This window comes from Cyprinus carpio, chromosome B17 (genome assembly GCF_018340385.1).
Source record: "Cyprinus carpio isolate SPL01 chromosome B17, ASM1834038v1, whole genome shotgun sequence".
Taxonomy (NCBI): domain Eukaryota; kingdom Metazoa; phylum Chordata; class Actinopteri; order Cypriniformes; family Cyprinidae; genus Cyprinus; species Cyprinus carpio.
The window spans coordinates 5,411,989-5,419,195 of NC_056613.1; the positions used below are offsets into that span (position 1 = coordinate 5,411,989).

Here is a 7,207-nt window from a genome sequence, read left to right on the forward strand (position 1 = left end):
GTCTTTGCCATTAAATACAGCTTTGAATTTAGGTGGCTCCTCCTCTTTCAGCTTGATTGATTACCTTTGATTCTACTCTGGACCTGTAGAGTTTATGCATTAACAAATGTGAATGTTCTGAAACGTCACTAGCCAATGGAAGGCTTTATAACGATGTGAGATTCTCATCCTGTACACTTATTCACAATTTTACAATTAAAGTTTGACAGTTTGTCTATGATAGACAATTAATGTCATTTAAAAAGCACCTTATATCACTTAAATAATAAAGAATGTTCATAAAAATCTTTCTTTTTAAAGAGTTTTTAGTTTATTATTGGAAAATATTTGGAAAAATGTAGCATTACATCATTCGCTCCCCAATGGATCCTCTGCAGTGAATGGGTGGGATCAGAATGAAAGTCCAAAGAGCTGATATAAATATCACAATAATCATCAAGTAATTCACATCAATTACTGTCTTGTGAAGAGAAAAGCTGTGTTTATAAGAAACAAATCCATCATTAAAAAGTTTTTAACTTCAAAATGTTTCTTATGGCCAAAATATCCATTATATAATAAATACTATTTAAATAATAAATAGTGCTTGATGTGTGCATATTTCTATCCTGATTCAGATGACAACACTTTTTCACTGGATCTAATATTATGGATTATGGACTCCAAGTTAAACTCCTTAAATTAATTTGTTTCTTACAAACATAGCTTTTTGCTTCACAAGACATTAATTGGTGGACTGGAGTCATGTGGATTATTTGTGGATTTTGTTTTATTAAAAATACAATGCTAATAAATTGCTGGTCTTGAGTTTAAAATGGAAAGCAGTTCTTGACTGTCTTGAAGCATTAAAATGATCACGAAACACATAAGAATCAGATTTAATGGCCCTAATCTCAAAGTAATGATATTAATAGTGAAACTGTGCTGCGCAAGAAACAAAATGTTTGAGATGTTGCACAAGTGACAAACCAACCGTTTTTAAAAGGTCATTCACTGGGATTCCAACCATCATCTTAATTCCAGACCATAATCGGTTGTAAAGTGGTGACGTAAGAAGCATTGTTTCCAGGTCCAAACCTCAACACACATCACTTGAGAATACTACCTCAACAGTCGTTTATGAACACTGTTTATTCATATTAAACGTTTAAGATAAACATTTTCAAACTTACGGTGTACACTACAGTCTCCATGCTCACAGCATCCCAAACACAAATAAATTTTATATTAATTTATTTATATTTATATTTTTATTGTCTGGCTATCAGGGATTTCGATATGGATTTAAAGGTTCAAAGCAAAGGTCAAAACACACCCACTTTGGCCAAGCATTCAGATAATGCATCTCATAATCTTGGACTCCGCCCCAAGTCAACCAGATGGCTTGATCACGTTTCGAACCATATTGCTGAACAAGTCCTGGTGTGCCTCCACATGAATCCGGGTCTCACCGCATTGAATAGCTACACTACTGGGAGTCACAGGTTGCCTCAAATGGAAGTCCACCGCCATCTCTCTCGGCACCTCTGGAACAATGGGAAACCTCCAGTCCAAAGGCTTCACTGGACCCCGCAACACCTGCTTCTCCTGAACACCAAGAGGCTCTTGTGCAAATCTTCTGGAGTCAAGACTCTGAAACGGAGAAGCCTTCTGCAAGGTGAGCCCTTGAGAAGAAACAGCAGGCACTCTGGAAGCGGGATATGATTGATACTTCTTGCTTTTTGGACTTTGACTGGATCTCAAACTTCCAAAACCAGTCTTCAGATCAAACACCACAAGCACAACCAGCACTAACACACATCGCAAATGACCCATCCTGACAAATGTTAACACAATACCAACCAGTGCTCATCTTTGCCATTAAATACAGCTTTGAATTTAGGTGGCTCCTCCCCTTTCAGCTTGATTGATCACCTTTGATTCTCCTCTGGACCTGTAGAGTTTATGCATTAACAAATGAGAATGTTCTGGAACGTCACTAGCCAATGGAAGGCTTTATAAAGAATGTGAGAGTTTCATCTACACATTCATAATTTTTACAATTAAAGTTTGACAGTTTGTCTATGATAGACAATTAATGTAATTTAAAAAGCACTTTATATCGCTCAAATAATAGAGAATATTCATAAAAATCTCTCTTTTTTAAAGAGTTTTTAGTTTATTATTGGAAAAGATTTGGAAAAATGTAGCATTACATCTTTTTCTTCATATTGGATGGTTTGGAGTGATTGTGTGTTTTATTGTTTAATGTTCTGAGATGTGATATAAATATCACAATAATCCACAAGTAATTCACATCAATTACTGTCTCGTGAAGAGAAAAGCTGTGTGTTTATAAGAAACAAATCCATCATTAAGAAGTTTTTAACTTCAAAATGTTTCTTCTGGCCAAAATATCCATAATATAATAAATACTATTTAAATAATAAATAGTGCTTGATGTGTGCATATTTCTATCCTGATTCAGATGACAACACTTTTTCACTGGATGTAATATTATGGATTATGGACTCCAAGTTAAACTCCTTAAATGAATGTTTCTTACAAACATAGCTTTTTGCTTCACAAGACATTAATTGGTGGACTGGAGTCATGTGGACTATTTGTTGATTTTGTTTTATTAAAAATACAATGCTAATAAATTGCTGGTCTTGAGTTTAAAATGGAAAGCAGTTCTTGACTGTCTTGAAGCTAGAGCTGTAGTCAAGTCCAGCTTTGTCGAGTCCAAGTCAAGTCCAAGTCCAGGACTAGTCGAGACCGAGTCAAGACCGAGTCCAAAGAGGTTCGAGTCCAAGTCAAGTCCAAGTCCAAAAGTTTCGAGTCCAAGTCAAGACCGAGTCCAAATGAGAGAAAAAAGGATCCTCTTCAAGACCACATACTTAACTACTGATAATGTATGTGATGCGAGAGACAGCATATCTCCTATTCTAAGAAAATAATATTACATTATTATTTGTAATGATCAAAAAGCATGTGCAAAGTAACAACTCTGTAGGATACGGGTCTCCAAACTAGATCCTGGAGGGCCAATGCCCTGAAAAGTTTAGCTCCAACTGGCCTTAACTCACCTATCTGGAAGTTTTTAGTGTGTCTAGTAAGAGCATGATTAGCTGGTTCAAGTGTGTTTAATTAGAGCTAAACTCTAAAGGACACCGGCCCTCTAGAACCGAGTCTGGAGCTGTAGGGTCAAATTATTTTTATGTACTTTATTTACATTTTATTTACTTTATAATGCTGCTGTTGCTGACATTATGTCTGTGGTCAAAAATTAAAAATGACTGATGCCTTGGCGCAGCACACCACACACACGCGCAAAGCTCAGGATTTGACAAATGCGCGCAGTTAAGGCTAGAAGCGATACGTTTGGCTCTACTGGGCATGCGCACATAAATACAGCAATTTTTGTCATACTGTACTAGGGCTTGCATAGACTAGTCGGCGCTGTCGGAAACAATCGACTACTCCAGCATGCATTGACCATAATGCATACAAAGTGTTTGCAAGTACGTGAATTTTAGGATTACAATATTGCGTGGAGCTGTTACTTTCTATGACCATATCTATGTTGCATGTAAATGTGGCATTGAGCTCTGGTTAAATGGGGAGGGGCGGAGGAACTGTGCATATATTTAAGGGGGATTAGCACGGACTGATTTAAGTGATGCACCAAAAACTCATGCGGTGAAGACGCCACATAAATACGGTGCTGGGAATGAATTGGGTGAGTAATATGTGTGTATATATAGTCCATTGTGCGGGGGGTTTTCAAGTAATAAAAGGAATGGTGTGCAGTGGTTTTAAGAAATATGTATTTGTAGATCGTAAGCGCTCCCGAGAACCCCGGTAACCAGAGCAGCCTGGGTGTAAAATGGGTGTTTTAAAGGTATGATGTGTTTGTTTATTGAAGGGTTTAAATTATTTTTTGTATGATTATGTGAATTTAAGTGAGGTATGTGAATTGATTTATTTTTGTTTGTTTGTAATAGATTGCCTCGGTTTTGATTTAATTTGTCCTAATTTTTGGTTGAATAATTGGGTTATTCAGAATTGATTTGTTCTTGAGTTGTTTGGTTTTTTTTCTTTAAGAGATTGATGTTTGTGTCATGCCTTCCTGAGGAAGGTGGATGGTTAAACTAGATTTTAGAGCCTTTGTATCAATAAAAGGAGTATTTATTAGGACCTTTGTGGTTCCTGGTGATTAATGAAAGCACCCACACAACAGAATTTTGGCGACGAGGATGGGAACCCTAATTTAGGTGTACTTCCCTTTTCTTTCTTTTTTTTTTTTTTTTTTTTTTTTTTTTGAGGACAAATTAAATCAAAACCTTGGTGAAGACGGAGGCGATTGTCAAATAAAGGCCAAGGACTACGGCACAGAGGATCATAATGGAGGAGCTCCAGGATCAGCTGGCAGATCTAAAGAGGAGACTAGCGCGGGAGAAGGAAGAGAAAGATAGACTGGCTATTGAGAATGAGAAAATGTTAAGGGGTGCTGTAATGGACAGTGGGACTGTGCGGCAAGGAGGAAGCACAACAAAGGTAGAGGTGGTTTATGTTCCCAGAGAGAAGAGATGTAAAGTTTATACTGGTAAAGCTTCAAGTGTACCTCTGAGTGATTGGATTGAGGACCTGAAAAGTGTGTTCAAGGCCCGTAACTTTACACCAGATCAGGCAGTTGATTACATTTGGGAACATCTAGAGGGTGAGGCAAAACAGGAAATTAAGTATAGATATAAGGAAACACGGTCCAGGCCAGAGGGAATTTTTGAAGCTTTGCTTGAAGTATTTGGAAGTGCTCAATCATTTACTGCATTACAGAGACAGTTTTTTGAAAGGCAACAAGGGAAAACTGAAACTCTAATTGAGTTCTCGCATGCATTAATGGCTTTGTTAAAAGACTAAAAAGCTGTAACCCAAAAGGTGTGTCGGCGGAGGATGTAATGCTTCGGGATCAGTTTTGCAGAGAACGTGAGAAGTAAGGAACTGTGTAGAGAGCTAAAAAGAATGATTAGACAGAAACCAAGTTTAACATTCCTTGATGTCCGCAAAGAAGCTGTTGAGTGGGCTACTGACGGGGTGAGGGTTTCTGAAACCTCGTTTGGGTCTGAGAACTTCAGTACTATAGATAGTGAAGCAGTGATTGCAAAACAGAGCACTGATCCAATGTTAGTAGAGCTGTTTGGTATGGTGAAAAGTCAACAAAAGCAATTAAGTGATTTAACTGAGAAAATGTCCAAATTGCAAGTATTTAATAGGCAACAGCAGGGAGTGCCACGAAGATTGTATTCCTTTGATCCCTCAGGACAGCCTATTTGTTTCAAGTGTCAGAAAGTGGGACATATTGGGCGTTATTGTAGTGAGATTGTGAACCCCAGTCAAGTATGGGGGCAGCAAAGACACCTTGCAGATGATGTATCCAATCCCCAAGCCCAAAAGTCTGGCCCGTTAACCCTCTGGAGTCTAAGGGTATTTTTGGGGCCTGGAGAAGTTTTGTAATGCCCTGACATTTGTGCTTTTTTCAGTTTCTTATAAATATCTAAATGGCTAAAGTCTAATCTCACTGTAATCAGCACAAACTAGGCTATAATAGTATGTGAGCAGCATGTATGTACATGATTGTGTTTTTGAGAAAAAAAATGTTATGCGTGGTTAGTGAAAAACTAAAAATGTTAAATCACTTGAATAAGGCAATAAAACACATATAGAAAATTTGTTCCCAGGAATTTTGAGAACTGGAGCTTGTAGCCTAGAATTTTTTTTTTCTAAATGATGTGAAAATCATCTTGTTTACTCACTTACAGAAAACAATATATTGATTTAAATTTTCTAAAACACTTTTTGTTGGTAAAAGTCATATGCGAGTAGGCGTCAACTATCATGAATTCACACCTGAGAAGACAAAGACCTGCATAATGAGCTGCATAATGAGCCATTCAGTCAGCTGTGTCACTGAGAGGGAAGAGTTACAAGAAAGAATGTGAGGACAAAATAAATGTATATAATTTTATGTTTGTAGTTTATTTAGAATATATTTAATTATCCCACAACATAATTTAATATTCACTTGTGAGTGCAGTTAAACAGTTTATAAGGAACAATCAAAGCTGACTTTCAAACTGAATTTTTTGCATCATTACTCCAGTCACACAATCCTTCAGAAATCCTTTTAACAATCTTATTTTCTACAAAAAAACATTTATTGTTATTATTACCATTATTATTATTATTATTATTATTATTAATGTTGAAAAGAGCTGAGAATATTTTTTTTCAGGTTTTTTAGGGGGGAAAAATTGAAAGAACAGCAATGATTGTTACATTTGTTACAGTTACATTTATTGTTACATTTATATTATTTACATCAAGCTTTTGAATGGTATAGTAGTGTATATTGTTATTGAAACTTCATAATATTTCACTTGATTATACATTTAGTCAGGAATTTATAGTTTGGAAAAAGTCTTTGAAAAAAGTCCAACTAGTAAAATGTTTACACGTTATGTGAAAACTACTACAAGTATATAAATAAATAAGAGACTTACTCATGTTTATGATCTCTGCTGAATAAAGTGCTTCATTCTTTTTTTCTGAGGAAATCCAAATCTCAAATCCTCAACCACTTCACATCTTTTTGGGGTGAATTATGTCTTACTCCTCTCATCGCGAAGCAAACAGTAAAATAAAAAAAACTTGAAGAACAATCTCGCTGCGTTGTCTTCTGTTGTGTGGGGCGTATTCAAAAAGCCTCGCGCTTCAGTGAAACATTTGAATCTCAAAAGCGCGCTCGGCGCGGGGGCGTGGTCGCATTAGAAGATAATGAAGGGAGAAGTGAAAAACGGACATCGCGTTGTTTTCATATGGATTACTTTATCACAGAATATTTGTTTTCAGCGGCACTTGTTTAGTTTAAAAGTAGACATGTCAGGCTTTCTATAGATATCTCTCTCATGTCTCTTCGTTGAGTATTCACGGAGTTACAGTTCATTTTAATGACGCATTTGTAACTGAAGATCAGCGCAGACAAAGGCTGCAGACAGCACTCCTTGTTTGTTATCTTTATTTTATAAGTGCACAAAGTTTTGTTGTTATTATGTCTGTATACAAAAAAAAGTAGACCCTTTACAGATTCGATTGATGTATTCCTCTTATCTGTACGATCAAAACTGAAAGTGTAATTTAAGTTCTTTTCGGGGTTATCAGGAGAAAA

General features: G+C 36.4%; 1 long non-coding RNA gene across 2 annotated transcripts; it reads left to right on the forward strand.

The window, feature by feature from the left end:
- The first annotated feature begins 3,673 nt into the window (after positions 1–3,673).
- Positions 3,674–4,300, forward strand: LOC122140279. Of its 2 annotated transcripts, XR_006156961.1 has the most exons (3): positions 3,674–3,721; positions 3,819–3,883; positions 3,987–4,300. It is a non-coding gene; the product is annotated as an uncharacterized LOC122140279 (long non-coding RNA). The 2 variants fall into 2 exon arrangements; XR_006156962.1 differs by having other exon boundaries at positions 3,819–4,300.
- The last annotated feature ends 2,907 nt before the right edge of the window (positions 4,301–7,207 follow it).